Here is a 26722-nt window from a genome sequence, read left to right on the forward strand (position 1 = left end):
GAGGCGGCGCCGCTGGCAAGCTGCAGCGGCAGCTCGCGGTGGCGGGCGGTGCGGCTCTGGTGGCGGGCGACGGCGGAGGCGGCTTGGGGCTCCGAGGGGGGGCCCTGGTCGGCTTCTAAGGGGGAGAGGGGGGCGACGACGGCTTGGGCGAGGGGCAACGGGAGTCCGGCTCGAATTCCCTGAGCTCGGCGATGTCGGTGGCGGCGGCGCGGCGCGGGCCGGCTTGGCTGGGCCTTTGGCCGAGTCGGGCGAAGGACTTTTTTTTAAATAATTTCACCCGAAGAAAATATTCCTAATAGAATACAAAAAACCCTAAAAATTACATAATTAATTTTCGCCGTCTAAATAGAATATTTAGAACAAAGTGAACATTTTTCTGGCCTAAAATGCAATTTTCAAAAATGCACATTTTTCTAATTCAAATAAAATAGCAAATAAAATACCAGAAAAATCATAATTTGATTTTAAAATTCTTTCTCCAATATATCTCTTAATTTGAAGAAGTCATATTATCTTATCTCATTTATTTGTAATATTGGAAATAATTGAAGAGAAAAATAATAAGATCAAATTGATCCTTTTGTTCAAATTTGAATAAAGTTCAAATATGAATTTTGTGAAACCTCCAAGTCTCTCCTTGGGTCTTTGAGTTGCTTAAGATTTCTAGGATCTCAACCAAAATGCAAGAATAAATATGATATGCATATGCCGATCTATGTAAAACATCCAAATAGAAAATTGGGATGTTACATATGTATCAAAAATAGGAAGGCATGTCATTATCAAAGGTATAATGTGTAAAGTAAGCAGATGCAATTTAACCAAGTTGGAAGCAATACAAGCTAGACACCATATGCAACATGCAACCACATTGACAGCGCGAAGTTAAAGCAAGTACCTGGGATGGTTGTGTGTGGCAATTGAGATCATCAACTGCAGAGCTACATTTACTGTCTCCAACTGCTGACACTGCACCCTTTAGAGCGCTGAAACGCTTAGTGCTTATCTTTGAATTACACTGGAGTGACTTCTGTCTTTTCTTTTCTACATTCATCAACACCGCGTCAGAGTCTGAAATACCCATGCATAAAAAAACAATAGTGTGAGTATGGGCGAAGTGTGTGCACAATTCGTATAGTGTAAAGGTAGCAGATAGCAGGTCGGTGAGAAATAAATGACGGGAGACATATGATAGCTCTACAACATGCATGGCACACTAAATTACTACATGATTCTATGAAAATAACAGTCGACTAAAAACAAATAGGCCAGTCCATTTTTTCTGCACCGTCCAATGTACAAAGAATGGGCATTCGCCTTCATCTACCTCCAGCCAGTCAGTGTTGACGATCTTCCTTGAAACGCCAACGACCACCGGCCCAGTCCCCTGCCTCCGCCCTCCCCTCGACCTCACCACACCGCCGTGCTTGGTACCACCCCCTGGCCATCCATTCAAGCCCCGCCGACCCCCAGATCGGGCGCAAGCAGCTCCTGCGCCCCCACACCCCTTTGATAGACACCGATGCGCGCTTCCCCGGCGAATAGGCAGACTAGATGCTCCGCGCGGCTAAGCGGGTGCTGCTTCTTTTAGTTGCGGTTCGACTGACCCTGAATTGAAATCTAGGTGGGCTGCTGACCTCTAGCAAAGGTGAAATAGTAAAGGGAGGAAACCTTGTGCATTTAGTATCACAAAGAAGATGCAGTAAGAAGTGCTCAACTAGTTTCTTCTGTGGGATGAATACGGTGTGAGCAGAGACGTAAGATTTGCACGAATAAGGGAAGAGGAGTACCCATTTCTGTTGGCAGTGATGTGTCCTCCTTTTGTTTTTTCCAATGATCTTCTTGTGATTCGCTAGAAACGAGAAGTTGTGGAGGACGGTGGAGCCTTGGACGAACCCATGGCCAAGTTGTTGAGTGTGGTGCGGTGGTCGTCTGTTGGCGGTGGGGAACCAGATCCAAGGCGGCGAACGACAGTGTAGCGGGAACAGCTTTGGTGTGGTGGACGGTTGCGAAAGTGGAGTGGCAGCGGTGAGGCGCAGGACGGCGTGGTCGAAGTGGTTCTGGTAGGGCGCATGTTGGCGTCGGCATCATGGAGGAAGTTCTGCCTCAGCTTCAACTGCTAAATCCTCTAGGGCATTGCGGTTGCGGTTGCGGTTGCATTGGACGACGATGTCAGGGTACCGGCTCCAGCGTGACGGAGGAGGGCGGTGGTGGATTGGGCACTATGGGGTGGAGGACGGATGAGGTTGGGGTTTCGCGGCTGGTGGAGAGGGTGTTTTGGCGCCCACGGAGTATGAATGTGGAAACGGAGGGAGGGGGAACTAAGGGGGAACAATGTTTAGGTTTGGGACGCGCTTGTTTGAAATTTGGGGAAAGTTACAAACTTTGCACCCATCTAAAATTTCGGACATATTGCGGGTTGGGGGTAGGACAGTAATCTTAGGTGTCCCAAATGTGGGCGGGATAGATTTCGGCCGAGCGCATGGGTGTTTAGGCGCCCATGGCATATGATTGCTTCTCGGAGGCGGTTGAGACTGACGTCTTGGTGAAGTTACAAACCTACCCTGGTTTAGACCTTTGGACATCGGGCCGATAGGCTACATGGGCCAGAGTCAGAACAGTAATTTCCTACCACCAAACATTAGTCTCGTGCGGTTTCGGGTGACTAGAGGCTTATTTGGCACTTTGTTCAATATTTGGTAGCAGAAGCATTAATGTTTTCGGTTCTCTTTAATTGAACTTTCAGGATTTGTCAAACTTCACAAATCTTTACTCTTGAAAATCCTAAAGCTACGATTATTTTGGAATGGAGGGGGTACATTTGAATATACATTGTACACGAGTATATATTAAAAAATATGCAACTTACCTCAGTTCATGCATGGTTCCAGATATAATCTCCTTGGTTGCAATAAAAGTTAGACATGCGTATGAATATATAGCATGTTCAAATGCACAACAAAGATTGATGCACCCTTTTAGATCTGATTTACAAATGCCATTATCTTGGATTCAAATATATGAATGCACTTCCTATGAATTCGAATCTTTGAAACCCCATTTATGTTGAATTCAACATGTATTCTATTTCGTAGCTAGCAATTTGGAATGTATCCATGCAAGTGACAAATGTATAAAGTGCTTCACACTAACAACATGGAGTGCACTAATTAATGTTTATATATGAATTGCAAAAGCAATCCATTGCCTGTATTTCAAACCACTCTCACTCTATGGATCGATAATATGAAATAAACACATGCACATGCTAGAATTCAATAGAGTATGGGTGTCTGATAGACCGATTTTCGTCCATACTCAATTTGCAAAATTCATGATCTCATCCAAAAATAATAATGCCATTTACATTTCAATTTAATGCGTAGAACCGCCTTTTACACGTAGATTTACTATGCCTTGGCCCGTTCTCACAAACACGCTATATCTCTTTCTATCTAACACATAAGTGCACACACTTTATATGCATCGGTATTTCTCTTTCACACATGCTCACAATCTCTCCCGGGGTGTCGGGGTGTCTCACGCACATGCTCTCTCTATATCTCTCTCTCTTTATGACTACTATGTAACACTCTTTTCACTAATCTCAGTCGGAAAACACTATTTCTCTCACATGCATATATACACACGCACGGTCTCTACTAGCCCTCTATGCGCACATATATGTGCCTACGTGTCTCTCGCACGCACATTATCTTTAGGCCTCTCTAGCACACATTGCCCCCGACCCCCCCAGGCACACCTCTCTCTTAGTAGCTGGCAGGTATGATTCGATCATATCATTCGGTAGGATATCCCTGACTGTTAGGCCAGATGGTAATACGAGGCAAAGTTTTACCCTAGTTCGGACCCTTGAAGTTGAGGAAAAAGCCTACTCTTGGTACTGTATATTAGTGATAGGGGTGTGTACAAAGTACACGTGAATACCAGGCATTGTGCGTGTGTGTATACTATCGACGAACTAGCCCCCAAGCTTCTATAACATACTCGGGGCCTAGGGTTACAAATCATATATAGTCGGGTTATCACCTGTGGGGATAGAGTCCTCCACAACTCTGGTAGCTTCGTGTTGTACGTCGAGTCCTCCACATGGTCTTCGTATAATGCGTCTCAGTCCAACCTATGTGGCGCAGGATGGAACCGACCCATGAGTCCTAATGTTGACCCACCACAACTAGAAATGATGTGCCCACCACACCACACACGCAATCAGCCACTAAGAAAATAATCATATACAATAGTATAATGTTATACATGGAAGTTAATTGCATGGTGCATCCAAAAATATTTGTTCTGCATTGTGAATGTTTATATATTCTCCTAAAATATTAGTCACGGGAAAGAGAAACGAAGGGCATATCTCTCCTTGTCTCCACCGTACACCCCCTCTTTCTACACCACTTTCACGTACGTACACAAACTATATCTCGGCCCTCTAAAAGTATGCATGCCCATGACACATTCACGCGTGATGGTCACTGTATTTCAAGCTAAAGCACTATCGGTCGCTGGACTTCAGAATATGCTCATTACGATCACCGTATACATTCTCGTGGAGATCATATGGTATCTAGCTCACGATACGTCTCTGTATTTTCTTGATGACACTGACGGACTTTGCATTTGATGCGTGCTCCGTATTTTGTTGACGACACTTACATTCATTGTATTTGAAGCAAAATCACGATATGGTCACTGGAATTCAGAATAATCTCACCATGGTCACCACACATTTTGTCGTGCTAACCAACATGTGGTTGGATGGTTAGGAGGACAGTGGTTTCTCGAGCCCACCAGGGTTAAAGTCCCGGTGCTCGCATTTATCCTAGGTTAATTTCAGTATTTTCGGCGATGTGCGTTCAGTGGGAGGAGACATTCCACTCGACTACGAGGCACCTATGGTGACTTCGTAAAATCTCAAGATCATATGCTGGCTCACTCTCTCGAAGGTGCTCATAGGGGTAGGGTCTGCGTGTGTGCGCTTGTAGCTGTAAGTGCTTGCACGTATATATGAGCCCTTGCATCTGTGCCATGTTAAAAAAATACATGTCATGATTATACAGTCACTAGCTCACCTGTACAACTCCATATTTTGTTGATGACACAATCAATTGACCAGTCAAACATTCCACGTGGTGCAACTAGTGTTGCACCATCGGGGTGCGTAACCGTGGGGCCCACCTATCAGCCCGTATATGAAAGAAAGAAATGGTAGTTTGAGTCTATACTGTGTTAATAAAATACATTTTAGGGTGATCATCCGGTCACTAGCTCACCATACACCTCCGTAATTTGTTGATGACACGTTCAATTGACCAGTCAAACGGTCCACATTCAGCAGCGCACATTACCATAGGGCCCACCCGTCAGTGCGTATATGAAGGACAGAAATGGTAATAAATTAGTGGTCGGTGGGTACTGGAAGTCGTGAGACCTCTGGTTGGCAGTCGCCGGTGGTGGGGGGTGATTGGGCGGTGGCGTGGGGATCGCCGGAGAAAAAGCTCAACGAGGGGGCGCCTAGAGGGATGGCCGGTGTGGCGGCGGACCGGCGGTGGGGAGTGGTTTTGGGGCGGGTAGGGCGGCGTGGCGGCGCGGGCCGGCGGTCCGGCCGGTGGTGGCCGGCGGCTTAGGGGGGTGGAGTTTGAAGATAAACTGCAGGCCCTTGATTTCGTATCCAATGCCTGGAAAATCTAATGACCAGAGATGAAAAGTCAATCGACTGACGTGTAGCCTCACCCTGCATGTACACATGCACACACACAACACATGCACGCATGCAGGCGTGCAACACTGACATGTACACATAACGAACACACGCATGCATGCAGGCATGGAACACTGACACGTACACATGCACTCACGAACACACACACGTATGCAAACATGCATGCAACATTGAAACGTACCCTTGCACGCACGCAACACTCGCACGCCTGCATGCACACAACACATGATGCAAGACACATGCTCAACCTATACGTGCATGCACCCTTTGTTAAGGACATGGATTGTTATGGGTATTAATCAATCTTATGTGTGATAAGCAGAACATTGATGTTTGTAGCGGTCTTTATGAATCGCAACGTATCGAACGGGCTGTCAACATAGTAGGCTTATCTACATGAAATAGATGACGTCACACTCAATGAAAAATCATCGGTTTATGAAATGCCCGCTTCTGTCCGCCCTGGCCCACCAAAAGTTCCTCTGTTATGCGCTGCCTGTGTTGGGTCACTGACATGCAGGCCATGTACCCAAAGAGCCCACACGTCAGTGGAAGAATGGCATATTGTTGTACGTCAGAGTCGAGGGCGCCACTCGATGCACGCCCGGCTGAACACGCCTCCTTGCCGTATTCAAACGCCTCCATGAAACCCGCCCGTGTGGAAGCCGAGGAACCCACTCTGGACACATGTCCGTTCATGAACGGGCAGACATTAAACGCAATGCTGGCCGAGCTCCTCCCATCTGCCGTCTATCTAATCTCCTATTTAAACGAGGCCAAACACCAGCCAAGAATTGCACACCTCCGCCGCTCCCCTATCTCCTCCTTCACCAATTTGTCCACTCTTACAATGGCTTACGAAGAGTACTTATCCCGCATCCAAGCCGTCTGGGTGGCCCGCCGAGCCCGGCGGATACGAGCTATGTAACTCGCTTATCCACCTCCCTCCCCTCGCCCAACGGAGCTAGTTGCCGCCCCAAGCCGGCGCGCGGTTCAGCAACTCGCCGCTCTAGGCCAGCTCGATAAGGAGCGGCGCACGAGCATCGTTGCTGCCGTCCACGCCGCCGCCTCGTACCGTACCTCCCATGTCTGTGAACGCGTCTCCCATTTCTGTGGCCGAGACTCCCATGCCGGCAGCCGCGCCATCCAAGTAGCGACAGAAGCCGGGTGTGCGGAGAGCGACGAGTCGGTGGCCAGTGCCTCCGTGTCCGCCGCCATCATCAAGGAGAAGTAGAACACGGGAGGCCGCGACCGCTTGGGTCCCATGAAGGCCGCCACGGAGGCAACGCCGGCGTACACAACAGGTGTCTTGCCGGATCCTTTTGTTGCGAGGACCTTCGTCGACCCCGCATGGGCTCCATGGAAGCGGGGAAGCCCCCTTCCACCATCATCTTTGGCATCAGCCAATGATATCAGTTGGGCAGTGAGGAAGTGAGCCATCCTTTGCGCTGAAGCATATACCTTCGTGGCTCCCTGCAGTCCAGTGATCGTGCTGCCAGACATGAGGAACACAAATGGATCGGCAGGCGACCATTTAGGCCAGGTATTATATACATGTGCTGTCCAGAACTAGCATCGCGAAGTTCATTTGAATGTAATGAAATCCGTCATGTTTGTATGAAAATCCGGTATTTTATATGATTTCCGTCATTATTTATATGAAATATTGCCGTGTTTGCATGAATTTCGTTCGGTTGGTTGAGTTGCTGTCACAATGTGTGCGGCTATGGTTGGATGGCGTAATTTGCGGGTCGCTGGTCGGTCTGCGGGCGGCTCGGGCGGTGTGGTGGGACAAAAAAACATATCTTGTGCGAGCTCGTCTCCAACGTGTGCATTGTAGGATGCATGAGCACCCGAGCCATTCCTCCTTCATCGGTGGCAAAGGCACCTGTGAACAAAAGGGTCGCCAATATTTTGGCTACCCCGGGCAAGATCCAAACAACCCCTCCCAGTAGATTCAAATCCCTCGTTCACCGTGGAATTTTGCCATGTTTTGTTTTCATGGACTAGCAAGATGCATGTGCATTGCACGAAACATCAAGATGCATTTTTTTACAAAACACCTGTTGTGATTGACCCATGCAGGAGTAATCCCATTTGTAAAAACTAATGATATCTCGAGAATTTTATCGGAAAAATGGTATCTCGAGAATTATATCGGACTCCATTTCTGTATACAAGGCCACAAACCCATATTACAGGTACCAAGGCAAAAATTAATGTCTTCTAACTCAATGTTGCAAGCCACCTTGTTTCCTTGTTTGCTGTGTAAATTAATGTGTATTCTTCACTTTCATGCACATCAAGCCAATGCTCACACTCCCGCATGCATGCATGGGATAATTAATGTCCTCCTTTGCTAGTACTACGAGGCAAACACCATTGATATTGCATCGATTAGTGTTAGTGGCCTTGTATATCTGCAAATTGTAATTTTGATAGTGGCCTTGTGTATAAAAATGGAGGGAGAAAGATGAGAGATAAGGTGAGGAGGAGTGGGGCGTGGTGGTGACTTGTGGTCGGACTGGGCGGAGGCATGGGGATGGACGGCGCATTATGTCTAGGTTTGTATCTCTCTCTCACACACCCACGTAGGTGGGGGACGTGCATGAAGAGAAGAGGTGCATGCACGGTGCACATACTCCCGTCTCTTTCCCAACCACACCCGCACGTGTACACGGTGGAGCTCATTTCTGGACAAATAGGTAGCCCACATGGTAATTTGACACGTGTACTGGTTGTCCACTTGATGGAGGAAGGATCTTCTACCACGGGTGAACAAACAAATTGCGACTTGACGCGTTATGTTAAAAAAGAGGCAAACCATGTGGGGCCTACCTTAGAGGCAAGGCTCTATACACTGGAGTACTTTTGATGTGTCCCGTCAACTCGCAGAACAAGGAGAAGCTTGCTTAGTACGCCGTATCCCTCGCCCACAGGCGCGGTGCTCGCAGGATGAGGTGAAGCTTGCTTACTAGTAATGTACGCCTTACGCCCGCTCCCTCGCCCACGCACATGGTGGCTCGCAGGATGAGGAGAAATTTTTACTACTCCCTCTGTTTACTCCTCGTCCCTACCTTAGTTAGAGAGATTATCATATTGTTTGGAATATATATGTCCTTTAATACTCCCTCCATTTACTTATACAAGGCCACTATAAAAAATATATTTTGCATCTATAGAAGGACACAAATAGTAATCGAGACAAAAGTTACTACTTCCTCCTTTCTAGTTTATGGCTCAATTTCAAAATCTCTCTAATCAAGGTAGACGGTGAGTGGTGGAATTAATTTCGTAGTTTAGTTTGCACAAGTAATTAGTACGCTCATTTTCTCAAGAAGTTATGTTTACCGAGGCATTAATTAGAACGAATGCATGCATGACCACTAAATTTCCATGAACTTCTACATGCATTGCTGAGTTTTATCTTGACACTGCTTGCATCGGGTGATTTAACGCACCTCAAAATCCAACATGTGATGGTACTACTACTAGTAGTAGAATTGAGACTTATAAAACAGAAAAACAATTTTTTTTAGATGAGCCCTATAAACCCTAGTGGGTACGTACTCCGTAAAATCAGATTTTCCCAAAACTAAGTCGCTCAACCTTTATCTGCTTGTTTCCCTTCCTGCCTCCTTGCCTTGAACAGACTATGCCAAACTCCCATGCCTGCCGCATGGGTAAATACCCGCCCTCGCCTTTTTTTAGTCCGGGTTTGTATCGATGGATCGCGTGAAGCAGCAAAAACCAAGCCGTGTCTTGTACTCCTCTGTCGACGCTCACTTTCATGAATTCTGTACTTCCTCTCGCCGACATGTGGGACATATAGCAACCGGGTCGATGTGTCAAGCACCAAATAACAGTGCAGAATAGCAGGGGGGCGCACCCTAGTTGTACCGCCCCAGTAGTAGTAATGAGTAATGAGACGTCAAATCACAATGCCGCACCTTCCCAGACAGACGAAGCAACCATTATTTCACACTTCGGTTCACCATCATCTCAAACCACGTAGTATTGCTTCTGCCTCAAGAGGGACACGCGCATCGCCTTGGTACACCATGACACGTGGGACCGCATGACAGGCCATGCTCCCCCGCCAATCGCTTGGTAAAATCACCTCATTTTTTACTACTTCCTCTGTATCGGTTTACATGGCATGCACGTCGTTCTAGGTTGAGAATTTAACTGGCTATATATGTGATGAACAATATATGTTTAGAAACTACATAAGCTTAAGAATCCAATGATATACTTTTTGTGACATAGTAACTCATATTTAGTTAGTCAAATGGATGACGTAGAACTACATGCACGCCCTATAAACCGAGACGCCTAAAAAAATGAGACGGAGAGGGTAGTACAATACGTATCTTTTTAGATCAATATAGTCGGGATTCACCAAGGAGCAAAACCAAGTGGTAGGTTTCTCCTGTCATGTTGGCGTAGCAACTCAAGCAGGGTCAGTCCGCACACGAAATTGCGACACACTTAACAGGACCCCTTTAGCCGAAATGTGGCTCATCCACCGTCTTGTTCCACGTGCGATGCACCTAATTACAGTTCAGAGCAGCAGTTGGAATTGGAGGCACCCCAGTCGTAGCGTCGCAGTAGTAGAAAATGAGCGATGAGGGGTTAAATCACAAAGCCCCACCTTTCCCGCATTAAGTTGGACGGATGAAGCAACCATCATTTCACTCTAGGGCGCAAGAGCATAAAGAAAAGAGCCAATGATGCGTGCGGCAGCTACCTAGGGCACCCTAGGGTAGGGGGCTCCATTATAGATCCTTTTTTTTAAAGCGCCACCACTACAAATCGGCTTCTCCCTCATCCTCTTGAAGAAAAATTATGATGTGTGCGGCGATATGGTTTGTAGGAGTACTATGGCATGCGGGGCCATGTCATAGTAAACGGAGAGGGATTGAATTTGAGTCGACACCTTAAATATGTGTGGGCCGCTTCGTTTTACGGGAACGAAGCTGCATTTTGGGTTCGGGGACCAGTGGAGATATACTCCCTCCGTCCTTTAAAGAGTGTACTTCCAACTTTGTTGGAGGGTCAAACTATCTTTGACCGAGTTTGTGCAAAAATATATCAATGTTTATGAAACCAAATAGGTATATGATGAAAATGTTGGAAATATGCCCTAGAGGCAATAATAAAATGGTTATTATTATATTTCCTTGTTCATGATAATTGTCTATTGTTCATGCTATAATTGTATTGACCGGAAACCGTAATACATGTGTGAATACATAGACTACAATGTGTCCCTAGTGAGCATCTAGTTGAATAGCTCGTTGATCAATAGATGGTTATGGTTTCCTGACCATGGAAATTAGATGTCATTGATAACGGGATCACATCATTAGGAGAATGATGTGATGGACAAGACCCAATCCTAAGCATAGCACAAGATCATGTAGTTCGTTTGCTAAAAGATTTTCTAGTGTCAAGTATCATTTCCTTAGACCATGAGATTGTGCAACTCCCGAATACCGTAGGAATGCTTTGGGTGTACCAAACATCACAACGTAACTGGGTGGCTATAAAGGTACACTACAGGTATTTCCAAAAGTGTTTGTTGGGTTGGCGTGAATCGAGATTGGGATTTGTCACTCCGTATGACGGAGAGGTATCTCTGGGCCCACTCAGTAATGCATCATCATAATGAGCTCAATGTGACTAAGCAGTTATTTATGGGATCATGCATTACGGAACGAGTAAAGGGACTTGGCGGTAACGAGATTGAACAAGGTATTGGGATACCGACGATCGAATCTCGGGCAAGTAACATACCGACTGACAAAGGGAATTGTATACGGGATTGACTGAATCCCCGACATCGTGGTTCATCCGATGAGATCATCATGGAACATGTGGGAGCCAACATGGGTATCCAGATCATGTTGTTGGTTATTGGCCGGAGAGCTGTCTCGGTCATGTCTGCATGATTCCCGAACCCGTAGGGTCTACACACTTAAGGTTTGATGATGCTAGAGTTGTTGTGGGAATTATTATGCAGTTACCGAATGTTGTTCGGAGTCACGGATGAGATCCCGGACGTCATGAGGAGTTCTGGAATGGTCCGGAGACAAAGATTTATATATGGGAAGTCCTTCTTTGGTCACCGGAAGTGTTCTGGGGTATATCGGTATTGTACCGAGATCACCGAAAGGGTTCCGGGGGTCCATCGGGGGGGTCCACCTGCCCCGAAGGGCCCCATGGGCTGAATACGGAGGGGGACCAGCCCCTAGGTGGGTTGTGTGCCAACCCCCCTACGGCCCATGCGCCTAGGGTTGGGGGGAAACCCCAAAGGGGGCGCCCCCTCGGCTTGGGTGGCAAGCCTCCCCCTTGGCCGCCGCTCCCCCTCTAGATCCATCTGGAGGGGGCCGGCCCCCATATCCCTTTCCCCTATAAATAGAGGGGAGGTGGGAGGGCTTCCGCACCCTTCCCCTGGCGCAGCCCTCCCCCTCTCCAACACCATCTCTTCCTCCGTAGCGCTTGGCGAAGCCCTGCCAGAGAACTGCAAGCTCCTCCACCACGCCGTCGTGCTCCCGGAGCTCTCCCTCAACTTCTCCTCTCCCCTTGCTGGATCAAGAAGGAGGAGACGTCCCCGGTCTGTACGTGTGTTGAACACGGAGGCGCCGTCTGTTCGGCGTTAGATCGGATCTTCCGCGATTTGAATCTCCGCGAGTACGACTCCCTCTCATCCATGTTCTAGTGACGCTTCCGCTTAGCGATCTTCAAAGGTATGAACATGCTCATTCCCTATCTCTCTTGTTGCTAGAATCTCCATAGATTGCTCTTGGTGATACGTAGAAAATTTTGAATTATTGCTACTTTCCCCAACAGTGGCATCATGAGCTAGGTCTATTGCATAGATTCTATGCACGAGTAGAACACAAGTAGTTCTGGGCGTTGGTTTGTTCAATATGCTTACCGTTACTAGTCTTATCTTGATTTGGCGGCATCGTGGGATGAAGCGACCCGGACCGACCTTACATGTACACTTACGTGGGGCAGGTTCCACCGACTGACATGCACTTGTTGCATAAGGTGGCTAGCGGGTGCCAGTCTCTCCCACTTTAGTTAGATCGGATTCGATGAAAAGGGTCCTTATGAAGGGTAAATAGCAATTGGCATATCACCGTTGTGGCTTTTGCGTAGGTAAGAAACGTTCTTGCTAGAAACCCATAGGAGCCACGTAAAAACATGCTACAATAATTAGAGGACGTCTAACTTGTTTTTGCAGGGTATGCGATGTGATGTGATATGGCCAAAAGAATGTGATGAATGATATGTGATGTATGAGATTGATCATGTTCTTGTAATAGGAATCACGACTTGCATGCCGATGAGTATGACAACCGGAAGTAGCCATAGGAGTTGTCTTAATTTATTGTATGACCTGCGTGTCATTGACTAACGCCATGTAATTACTTTACTTTATTGCTAACCATTAGCCATAGTAGTAGAAGTAATAGTTGGTGAGACAACTTCATGAAGACACGATGATGGAGATCATGATGATGGAGATCATGGTGTCATGCCGGTGAAGAAGGTGATCATGCCGTGCCTCAAAGATGGAGATCGAAGGCGCAAGATGATATTGGCCATATCATGTCACTTTATGATTTGCATGTGATGTTTGTCATGTTTACATCTTATTTTCCTAGAACGACGGTAGCATAAATAAGATGATCCCTCATTAAAATTTCAAGAAAGTGTTCCCCCTTACTATGCACCATTGCAAAAGTTTGTTGTTTCAAAGCACCACATGATGATCGGGTGTGATAGATTCTAACGTTCGCATACAATGGGTGTAAGCCAGATTTGCACAAGCAAAACACTTAGGTTGACTTGTAGATCCTAGCATGTACAGAGATGGCCTCGGAACACAAGAGACCGAATGGTCGAACATGAGTCGTATAGTAGATATGATCAACATGAAGATGTTCATCGATGATGACTAGTCTGTCCCACGTGATGATCGGACACGGCCTAGTTTACTCGGATCATGTAACACTTATATTACTAGAGGGATGTTTATCTGAGTGGGAGTTCATTAAATAATTTGATTAGATGAACTTAATTATCATGAACATAGTCTAAAATCTTTGCAATATGTCTTGTAGATCAAATGTCCCACGCTAATGTTGCCCTCAACTTCAATGCGTTCCTAGAGAAAACCAAGCTGAAAGACGATGGTAGCAACTATAGGGAATGGGTCCGGAACTTGAGGATCATCCTCATAGCTGCCAAGAAAGCATATGTCCTAGAAGCACCGCTAGGTGAAGCGCCCATTTTCCCAGCAACTCAAGACGTTATGAACGCCTGGCAGTCACGTAGTGATGATTACTCCCTGGTTCAATGCGGCATGCTTTACAACATAGAACCGGGGCTCCAAAAGCGTCTGAGCAGCACAGAGCACATGAGATGTTCCAGGAGCTGAAAATGATTTTCCAAAATCATGCCCGGGTAGAGAGATATGAAGTCTCCGACAAGTTCTACAGTTGTAAGATGGAGGAAAACAGTTCTGTCAGTGAGCACATACTCACTATGTCCGGGTTACACAACCGTTTGTCTCAGTTGGGAGTTAATCTCAAAGATGACTCGGTCATTGGTCGCTCCCACCTAGCTACAAGAGCTTTGTGATGAACTACAATATGCAGGGGATGGAGAAGTCCATTCCTGAGTTATATTCAATGCTGAAATCAGCGGAGGTGGAAATCAAAAAGGAACATGAAGTGTTGATGGTGAATAAGACCACTAGTTTCAAGAAAGGCAAGGGTAAAAAGAACTTCAAGAAGGACGGCAAGGGAGTTGCCGCATCCGGTAAATCAGTTCCCGGGAAGAAGCCAAACAATGGACCCAAGCCCGAGACTTAGTGCATTTATTGCAAGGGAAATGGTCATTGGAAGCGGAACTGCCCCAAGTACTTAGCGGACAAGAAGGCCGACAACACCAAAGGTATATGTGATATACATGTTATTGGTGTGTACCTTACCTGTACTCGTAGTAGCTCCTGCGAATTTGATACCGGTGCGGTTGCTCATATTTGTAACTCAAAACAGGAGCTGCGGAATAAGCAGAGACTGGCGAAGGACGAGGTGACGAAACGCGTCAGGAATGGTTCCAAGGTCGATGTGATCACTGTCGGCATGCTACCTCTACATTTACCTACGGGATTAGTTTTAAACCTCAATAATTGTTATTTAGTGCCAGCTTTGAGCATGAACATTGTATCTGGATCTATTTTAATGCGAGATGGCTACTCATTTAATTCTGAGAATAATGGTTGTTCTATTTATATGAGAGATATGTTTTATGGTCATGCCCCGCTGGTCAATGGTTTATTCTTGTTGAATCTCGAACATGATGTTACGCATATTCATAGTGTGAATACCAAAAGATGTAAGGTTAATAATGGTAGTCCCACATACTTGTGGCACTGCCGCCTTGGTCACATTGGTGTCAAACGCATGAAGAATCTCCATGCAGATGGACTTTTGGAGTCTCTTAATTATGAATCATTTAACACATGCGAACCATGCCTCTTGGGCAAGATGACCAAGACTCCGTTCTCTGGAACAATGGAGCGAGCAACCAACTTGTTGGAAATCATACATACTGATGTTTGTGGTCCAATGAGCGTTGAGGCTCGCGGTGGCTATCGTTATGTTCTCACCCTCACTGAGGACTTAAGTAGATATGGGTATGTCTACTTGATGAAACACAAGTCTGAGACCTTTGAAAAGTTCAAGGAATTTCAGAGTGAGGTGGAGAATCAACATGACAGGAAAATAAAGTTCTTACGATCAGATTGTGGAGGAGAATTTTTGAGTCACGAGTTTGGTACACACTCAAGGGAATGTGGAATTGTTTCACAACTCACGCCGCCTGGAACACCTCAGCGTAATGGTGTGTCCGCATGTCGTAATCGCACTCTATTGGATATGGTGCGGTCTATGATGTCTCTTACCAATTTACCGCTATCATTTTGGGGTTATGCTTTAGAGACAGCCACATTCACTTTAAATAGGGCACCGTCTAAATCCATTGAGACGACACCGTGTGAATTATGGTTTGGGAAGAAACCTAAGTTGTCGTTTCTAAAAGTTTGGCGATGCGATGCTTATGTCAAGAAACTTCAACCTGAAAAGCTTGAACCCAAGTCGGAAAAATGCATCTTCATAGGATACCCTAAGGAAACCATTGGGTATACCTTCTACCTCAGATCCGAAGGCAAGATCTTTGTTGCCAAGAACGGATCCTTTCTGGAGAAAGAGTTTCTATCAAAAGAAGTAAGTGGGAGGAAAGTGGAACTTGATGAAGTACTACCTCTTGAACCGGAAAGTAGCGCAGCTCAGGAAGATATTTCTGTGGTGCCTGCACCGACTAGAGAGGAAGTTAATGATTATGATCAAGGAACTTCGGATCAAGTTGCAACTGAACTTCGTAGGTCCACAAGGACACGTTCCACACCAGAATGGTATGGCAACCCTGTCCTGGAAATCATGTTGTTAGACAGTGGTGAACCTTCGAACTATGAAGAAGCGATGGCGGGCCCAGATTCCAACAAATGACTTGAAGCCATGCAATCAGAGATAGGATCCATGTATGAAAACAAAGTATGGACTTTGACAGACTTGCACGATGATCGGCGAGCGATAGAAAATAAATGGATCTTTAAGAAGAAGACTGATGCAGATGGTAATGTGACCACTATAAATCTCGGCTTGTCGCTAAAGGTTATTGACAAGTTCAAGGGGTTGACTACGATGAGACCTTCTCACCCGTAGCGAAGCTGAAGTCCGTCTGAATCATGTTAGCAATTGCCGCATTCTATGATTATGAAATATGGTAAATGTTGCAAATATGCCCTAGAGGCAATAATAAATTAGTTATTATTATTATATTTCCTTGTTCATGATAATCGTTTATTATCCATGCTATAATTGTATTGATACGAAACTCAGATACATGTGTGGGTACATAGACAACACCAAGTCCCTAGTAAGCCTCTAGATGACTAGCTCGTTGATCAATAGATGGTTACGGTTTCCTGACCATGGACATTGGATGTCTTTGATAACGGGATCACATCATTAGGAAAATGATGTGATGGACAAGACCCAATCCTAAGCCTAGCACAAAGATCGTGTAGTTCGTATGCTAAAGCTTTTCTAATGTCAAGTATCATTTCCTTAGACCATGAGATTGTGCAACTCCCGGATACCATAGGAATGCTTTGGGTGTACCAAACGTCACAACGTAACTGGGTGGCTATAGAGGTGCACTACAGGTATCTCCCAAAGTGTCTGTTGGGTTGGCACGAATCGAGACTGGGATTTGTCACTCCGGTTGACGGAAAGGTATCTCTGGGCCCACTCGGTAGGACATCTTTATAATGTGCACAATGTGACCAAGGGGAATGGTCCGGAGGTAAAGATTTATATATGGGAAGTCCTATTTTGGCCACCGAAAAATGTTCGGGATTTTTCGGTATTGTATCGGGAAGGTTCTAGAAGGTTCCGGAGTGGGGCCCACCAGCATGGGGGGACCCACATGAACATGGGTAGTGGGGGAAAGGCCCCACACCCTTGGTCAAGGCACACCAAGATCCCCCCTTAGAAGGAATAAGATCATATCCCGAAGGGATAAGATCAAGATCCCTAAAAAGGGGGGATAACAATCGGTGGGGAAGGAAATGATGGGATTTCTTTCCTCCCACCTTTGCCAACGCCCCAATGGACTTGGAGGGCAAGAAACCAGCCCCCTCCACCTGTATATATAGTGGGGAGGCGCATGGGAGATTCACCCTTGCCCCTGGCGCAGCCCTCTCCCTCCCCAACACCTCCTCCGTAGTAGTAGTGCTTGGCGAAGCCCTGCCGGAGAACTGCAAGCTCCACCACCATGTCGTCGTGATACCGGAGCTCTCCTCAACTTCTCTTCTCCCATTGCTGGATCAAGAAGGAGGAGACGTCCCCGAGCTGTACGTGTGTTGAACGAGGAGGTGCCGTCCGTTCGGCACTAGGATCTCCGGTGATTTGGATCACGATGAGTACGACTCCTTCAACCCCGTTCTCTTGAACGCTTCCGCTTAGCGATCTACAAGGGTATGTAGATGCACTCCCCTCTCTCTTGTTGCTAGTTTCTCCATAGATAGATCTTGGTGACTCATAGGAAAATTTTGAATTTCTGCTACATTCCCCAACAGTGGCATCATGAGCTAGGTCTATTGCGTAGATTCTTTGCACGAGTAGAACACAAAGTAGTTGAGGCGTTGATTTTGTTCAATATGCTTACCGTTACTAGTCCAATCTTGTTTCGACGGTATTGTGGGATGAAGCGGCCTGGACCGACCTTACACGTACACTTACGTGAGACAGGTTCCACCGACTGACATGCACTTGTTGCATAAGGTGGCTAGCGGGTGCCAGTCTCTCCCACTTTAGTCGGATCGGATTCGATGAAAAGGGTCCTTATAAAGGGTACATAGCAATTGACATATCACGGTGTGGTTTTTGCGTAGGTAAGAAACGTTCTTGCTAGAAACCCATAGCGGCCACGTAAAACATGCAAACAACAATTAGAGGACGTCTAACTTGTTTTTGTAGGGTATGCTATGTGATGTGATATGGCCAAAAAGAATGTGATGAATGATATGTGATGTATGAGATTGATCATGTTCTTGTAATAGGAATCACGACTTGCATGTCGATGAGTATGACAACCGGCAGGAGCCATAGGAGTTGTCTTAATTTATTGTATGACCCGCGTGTCATTAAACAACGCCATGTAATTACTTTACTTTATTGCTAACCGGTAGCCATAGTAGTAGAAGTAATAGTTGGCGAGACAACTTCATGAAGACACGATGATGGAGATCATGGTGTCATGCTGGTGATGATGATGATCGTGGAGCCCCGAAGATGGAGATCAAAAGGAGCAAAATGATATTGGCCATATCATGTCTTTTTTTGATTGCATGTGATGTTTATCATGTTTATGCATCTTATTTGCTTAGAACGACGGTAGTAAATAAGATGATCCCTCATTAAAATTTCAAGAAAGTGTCCCCCCTAACTGTGCACCATTGCGAAAGTTCATCGTTTCGAAGCACCACGTGATCATCGGGTGTGATAGATTCTAATGTTCACATACAAGGGGTGTAAGCCAGATTTACACATGCGAAACACTTAGGTTGACTTGACGAGCCTAGCATGTACAGACATGGCCTCAGAACACAAGAGACCGAAAGGTCGAGCATGAGTCGTATAGTAAATACGATCAACATGAAGATGTTCACCGATGATGACTAGTCCATCTCACGTGATGATCGGACACGGCCTAGTTGACTCGGATCATGTAATCACTTCGATGACTAGAGGGATGTCTATCTGAGTGGGAGTTCATAAGATGAACTTAATTATCCTAAACATAGTCAAAAGGTTTTTGCAAATTATGCCATAGCTCACGCTTTAGTTCTACTGTTTTAGATATTTTCCTAGAGAAAATTTAGTTGAAAGTTGATAGTAGCAATTATGCGGACTGGGTCCGTAAACTGAGGATTGTCCTTGTTGCTTCATAGAAGGCTTATGTCATTAATGCACCGTTCGGTGTGCTGAACCTCAAACATCGTCTGTGGATGTTGCGAACATTTGACATACACGTTTTGATAACTACGTGATAGTTCAGTTAAACGGTTTAGAGTTGAGGCACCAAAGACGATTTCGAAACATCATGGAACATATGAGATGTTTCGAGGGCTGAAATTGGGATTTCAGGCTCGTGCCCACGTCAAGAGGTATAAGACCTCCGACGATTTTCTTATCTTGCATAATAAGGGAGAAAAGCTCAATCGTTGAGCTTGTGCTCAGATTGTCTGAGTACAACAATCACTTGAATCGAGTGGGAGTTGATCTTCCAGATGAGATAGTGATGTTTCTCCAAAGTCATTACCACCAAGCTGCTAGAGCTTCGTGATGAACTATAACATATCAGAGATAGATATGATGATCCTTGAGATATTCACGATGTTTGACACCGCGAAAGTAGAAATCAAGAAGGAGCATCAATTGTTGATGGTTAGTGAAACCACTAGTTTCAAGAAGGGCGAGGGCAAGAAGGGGTACTTCATGAAACGGCAAATCAGTTGCTGCTCCAGTGAAGAAACCCAAGGTTGAACCCAAACCCGAGACTAAGTGCTTCTGTAATAAGGGGAACAGCCACTGGAGCAGAATTACCCTAGATACTTGGTAGATGAGAAGGCTGGCGAGGTCGATAGAAGTATATTGGATATACATTATGTTAATGTGTACTTTACTACTCCCTCCGTTCGGAATTACTTGTCTCGGAAATGGACGTATCTAGAACTAAAATACATCTAGATACATCCATTTCTGTGACAAGTAATTCCGAACGGAGGGAGTAGTACTCCTAGTAGCACCAGGGTATTAGATACCGGTTCGGTTGCTAAGTGTTAGTAACTCGAAATAAAAGAGCTACGGAATAAACGGAGACTAGCTAAAGGTTAGATGACGATGTGTGTTGGAAGTGTTTCCAAGGTTGATGTGATCAAGCATCGCCTGCTCCGTCTACCATCGAGATTGGTGTTAAACCTAAATAATTGTTATTTGGTGTTTGCGTTGAGCATAGACATGATTGGATTATGTCTATCACAATACGGTTATTCATGTAAGGAGAATAATGGTTACTCTATTTATTTGAATAATACCTTCAATGGTCTTGCACCTAAAAGAATGGTTCATTGAATCTCGATCGTAGTGATACACATTTTCATGCCAAAAGATATAAGATAGTAACGATAGTACCACTTACTTGTGGCACTGCCATGTAAGTCATATTGGTATAAAACGCATGAAGAAGCTCCATGTTGATGGATCTTTGGACTCACTCATTTTGAAAAGCTTGAGACATGCGAGCCATGTCTATTGGTGTATACGCATGAAGAAACTCCATGCAGATGGATCGTTTGGACTCACTTGATTTTGAATCGCTTGAGAAATGCAAATCATACCACATGGGCAAGATGACTGAAAAGCCTCGTTTTCAGTAAAATAGAACAAGATAGCAACTTGTTGGAAGTAACACATTTTGATGTGTGCAGTCCAATGAGTGCTGAGGCATGCAGTGAATATCGTTATGTTCTTACTTCACGGATGATTTAAGTAGATACTGAGTATATTTACTTGATGAAACACAAGTCTGAATTATTGAATGGTTCAAGTAATTTCAGAGTGAAGTTGAAGATCATCGTGACAAGAGGATAAAATTTCTATGATATGATCGTAGAGATGAGTATCTGAGTTACGAGCTTTGGCACGCAATTAAGACATTGTGGAAATTGTTTCACAATTAATACCGCCTGGAACACCATAATGTGATGGTGTGTCCAAACATCATATTTGCACCCTATTGGATATAGTGCGTACCATGATGTATCTTATCGAATTAGCACTATCGTTCATGGGTTAGGCATTAGAGACAACCGCACTCATTTTAATAGGGAACCACGTAATTCTGTTGAGACGACGCCGTTTGAACTATGGTTTGGAGAAACCTAAGTTGTTGTTTCTTAAAAGTTTGGGGCTGTGACGCTTATGTGAAAAAGTTTCAGGTTGATGAGCTCGAACCCAAAGCGGATAAAAATGCATCTTCATAGGACACCCAAAACAGTTGGGTATACCTCCTATCTTAGATCCGGAAGCAAAAGTAATTGTTTCTAGAAACAGGTCCTTTCTCGAGGAAAAGTTTCTCTCGAAAGAATTGAGTGGGAGGATGGTGGAGACTTGATGAGGTTATTGAACCATCACTTCAATCAGTGAGTAGCAGGGCACAGGAAGTTGTTCATGTAGCACCTACACCAATTGAAGTGGAAGCTGATGATAGTGATCATGATGCTTCGGATCAAGTCACTACCGGACCTCGTAGGTCGACAAGGACGTGTACTACTTCAGAGTGGTACGCAATCCTGTCTTAGAGGTCATGTTGCTAGACAACAATGAACCTACGAGCTATGGACAAGCGATGGTGGGCCCGGATTTTGACGAATGGCTCGAGGCCATAAAATCCGAGAGAGGATCCATGACTTTGGAAGAAATACTTGATGGTCATAAGGCCGTTGGGTACAGATGGATTTTAAAAGGAAGACAGACAATGATGGTAAGTATCGCCATTAAGAAAGCTCGACTTGTTGTTAAGATGCTTTCCGACAAGTTCAAGGAGTTGACTACGATGAAACTTTCTCACTCGTAGCGATGCTAAGAGTCTGTTGGAATTATATTAGCAATTACTGCATGATTTATGAAATCTTGCAGATAGGATCTCAAAACATTGTTTCCTCGATGATATCCTTGAGGAAAGGTTGTATGTGATACAACCAGAAGGTTTTGTCAATCCTGAAGAACGCTAACAAATATGCAAAGCTCCAGCATTCCTTCTAAGGACTGGAGTAAGCATCTCAGAGTGGGAATGTACGCTTTGATGAGATGATCAAAAATTTTGGGTTTATACAAAGTTTATGAGAAACTTGTATTTCCAAAGAAGTGAGTGGGAGCACTATAGAATTTCTAATGAGTGTATGTTGTTGACATATTGTTGATCAGAAATGATGTAGAATTTCTGGAAAGCATATAGGGTTATTTGAAAAGTGTTTTTCAATAGAAAACCTGGAATAATCTGCTTGAACATTGAGCATCAAGATCTACGAGGATAGATCAAAAACCGCTCAATGGTACTTTCAAATGAGCACATACCTTGACATGATCTTGAAGGTGTTCAAGATGGATCAGTCAAAGAAGGAGTTCTTGCCTGAGTTGTAAGGTATGAAGTTAAGAGTTAAAGCTTGACCACGGCAGAAGAGAGAGAAAGTACGAAGGTCGTCCCCTATGCTTCAGACGTAGGCTCTATAGTATGCTATGCTATGTACCGCACCGGAAGTGTGCCTTGCCATGAGTCAGTCAAGGGGTACAAGAATGATCCAGGAATGGATCATTGGACAGCGGTCAAAATTGTCCTTGGAGTAAATAAAGGACATGTTTCTCGATTATGGAGGTGATAAAGAGTTCGGCGTAAAGGGTTACGTCGATGCAAGCTTTAACACCTGTCCGAATGACTCTGAGTAGCAAACCGGATATGTATAGTGGAGCAACCATTTGGAATAGCTCCAAGTGGAGCGTGGAAGCAGCATTTACAATATGACATAGAGAATTGCGAAATACATACGGATCTGAATGTTGCGGACCCGTTGACTAAAACCTCTCTCATAAGAAAAACATGATCAAACCCTAGAACTCATTGAGTCTTAATCACATGGTGATGTGAACTAGTTTAGTAACACTAGTAAACTCTTTGGATGTTGGTCACATGGCAATGTGACCTGTCAATGTTAATCACATGGCGATGTGAACTAGATTATTGACTCTAGTGCAAGTGGGAGACTATTGGAAATATGCCCTAGAGGCAATAATAAATTAGCTATTATTATTATATTTCCTTGTTCATGATAATCGTTTACTATCCATGCTATAATTGTATTGATAGGAAACTCAGATACATGTGTGGGTACATAGACAACACCAAGTCCCTAGTAAGCCTCTAGATGACTAGCTCGTTGATCAATAGATGGTTACGGTTTCCTGACCATGGACATTGGATGTCGTTGATAATGGGATCACATCATTAGGAGAATGATGTGATGGACAATACCCAATCCTAAGCCTAGAACAAAGATCGTGTAGTTCATATGCTAAAGCTTTTCTAACGTCAAGTATCATTTCCTTAGACCATGAGATTGTGCAACTCCCGGATACCGTAGGAATGCTTTGGGTGTACCAAACGTCACAACATAACTGGGTGGCTATAAAGGTGCACTACAGGTATCTCCGAAAGTGTCTGTTGGGTTGGCACGAATCGAGACTGGGATTTGTCACTCTGGTTGACGGAAAGGTATCTCTGAGCCCACTCGGTAGGACATCATTATAATGTGCACAATGTGACCAAGGGGTTGACCACGGGATGATGTGTTATGGAACGAGTAAAGAGACTTGCCGGTAATGAGATTGAACAAGGTATCGACATACCGACGATCGAATCTCAGGCAAGTACAATACCGCTAGACAAAGGGAATTGTATACGGGATTGCTTGAATCCTTGACATCGTGGTTCATCCGATGAGATCATCGTGGAACATGTGGGAGCCAACATGGGTATTCAGATCCTGCTGTTGGTTATTTGCCAGAGAGTTGTCTCGGTCATGTCTGCATGATTCCCGAACCCGTAGGGTCTACACACTTAAGGTTCGGTGACGCTAGAGTTGTTATGAGAATTGGTGTGCAGTTACCGAATGTTGTTGGAGTCCCAGATGAGATCCTGGATGTCACGAGGAGTTCAGGAATGGTCCGGAGGTAAAGATTTATATATGGGAAGTCCTATTTTGGCCACCAGAAAATGTTCGGGATTTTTCGGTATTGTACCGGGAAGGTTCTAGAAGGTTTCGGAGAGGGGCCCACCAGCATGGGGGGGCCCACATGAACGTGGTTAGTGGGGGAAAGGCCCCACACCCTTGGTCAAGGCACACCAAGATCCCCCCTTAGAAGTGTTGGGGAACGTTGCAGAAAATTAAAAAATTTCCTACGGTTTCACCAAGATCCATCTATGAGTTCATCTAAGCAACGAGTCAAGGGAGTGAGTTTGCATCTACATACCGCTTCTAGATCGCGTGCGGAAGCGTTCGAGGGAACGGTGATGATGGATTCGTACTCGACGTGATTCAGATCACCGATGACCAAGTGCCGAACGGACAGCACCTCCGCGTTCAACACACGTACGGAACGGACGACGTCTCCTCCGTCTTGATCCAGCAAGGAGGAAGGAGAGGTTGAGGAAGACAGCTCCAACGGCAGCACGATGACGTGGTGTTGGTGGAGAAGCAGCACTCCGGCAGGGCTTCGCCAAGCTCGTGACGGAGGAGGAGAGGTGTTGGGGAGGGGAGGGGCTGCGCCTTGGTTGTGTGTTGCAGCCCTCCCCTCACCCCTCTATTTATAGGGGAAAGGGCAAGGGGGGCCGGCCCCTCTAGATGGGATCTAGAGAGGGGGCGGCGGCCAGGGAGGGGGGACTTGCCCCCCAAGCAAAGGGGGGCGCCCCCTCTAGGGTTCCCCCCCAACCCTAGTTGCATGGGCCCAAGGGGGGGCGCGCCCAGCCCTCCAGGGGATGGTGCCCTGCCCTACGCGGCCCATGTGGCCCACCAAGAGGGGTGGCCCCTCCCGGTGGACCCCCAGAACCCCTCCGGTGGCCCCGGTACAATACCGATATGCCCCGAAACTTTCCGGTGTCCGCATGACAACTTCCCATATATAAATCTTTACCTCTGGACCCTTCCGGAACTCCTCGTGACGTCCGGGATCTCATCCGGGACTCCGAACAACATTCGGTAATCACATACAAGTCTTCCTAATAACCCTAGCGTCACCAAACCTTAAGTGTGTAGACCCTATGGGTTCAGGAGACATGCAGACATGAACGAGACGGCTCTCCGGTCAATAACCAATAGCGGGATCTGGATACCCATGTTGGCTCCCACATGCTCCTCGATGATGTCATCGGTTGAACCACGATGTCGAGGATTCAAGCAACCTCGTATACTATTCCCTTTGTCAATCGGTACGTTACAAACCCGAGACTCGATCGTCGGTATCCCAATACCTCGTTCAGTCTCATTACCGGCAAGTCACTTTACTCGTACCGTAATGCATGATCCCGTGACCAAACCCTTGGTCACTTTGAGCTCATTATGATGATGCATTACTGAGTGGGCCCAGAGATACCTCTCCGTCATATGGAGTGACAAATCCCAGTCTCGATCCGTGTCAACCCAACAGACACTTTCGGAGATACCTGTAGTGCACCTTTATAGTCACCCAGTTACGTTGTGACGTTTGGTACACGCAAAGCACTCCTACGGTATCCGGGAGTTACACGATCTCATGGTCTAAGGAAAAGATACTTGACATTGGAAAAGCTCTAGCAAAACGAACTACACGATCTTGTGCTATGCTTAGGATTGGGTCTTGTCCATCACGTCATTCTCCTAATGACGTGATCCCGTTGTCAATGACATCTAATGTCCATAGTCAGGAAACCATGACTATCTATTGACCAACGAGCTAGTCAACTAGAGGCTTACTAGGGACATATTGTGGTCTACGTATTCACATGTGTATTACGATTTCCGGATAATACAATTATAGCATGAATAAAAGACAATTATCATGAACAAGGAAATATAATAATAATGCTTTTATTATTGCCTCTAGGGCATATTTCCAACAAGAAGGAATAAGATCATATCCCGAAGGGATAACATCAAGATCCCTAAAAAGGGAGGATAACAATCGGTGGGGAAGGAAATGATGGGATTTCTTTCCTCCCACCTTTGACAACGCCCCAATGGACTTGGATGGCAAGAAACCACCCCCTCCACCCGTATATATAGTGGAGAAGACAGCTGGCTAGCAAGATGCAGCACCAGCGACCCGAGTACATCCGAGATCAGAGATGGAAACGGAAAATCACGACGCAGGAAAGATCAGCGCCAGAATAAAGAAAAAAGCCCAAAGGGCACGGCGGTCAACGCCGGATTCAAAAGCTCGCGGCCAAACAATAAAACACTGCCTCTTAAGGACAAAAGCGACGAGCTATCAAATTTAAACAAAATCTTAGATCGGATATGTCAAATCCACAGTACCTCCGGAAGGCCTACAAACCATACCAACCGAAATTGTTGGGTTTTTAAACAGTCCGGCAGACTCAACGCCGGACACAAGGGGCTCGATGCGCCAAGCGAGGACGATGACGAACCCCACCAGCAGAGCACCGGAAGTCAAAAGAATTTCCCACAAGAAGTCAAAACAGTAAACTCACTTCATGTGATAATACGGAAAACCAACA

Source organism: Triticum aestivum, chromosome 7B (assembly GCF_018294505.1).
Source record: "Triticum aestivum cultivar Chinese Spring chromosome 7B, IWGSC CS RefSeq v2.1, whole genome shotgun sequence".
Classification (NCBI taxonomy): Eukaryota; Viridiplantae; Streptophyta; class Magnoliopsida; order Poales; family Poaceae; genus Triticum; species Triticum aestivum.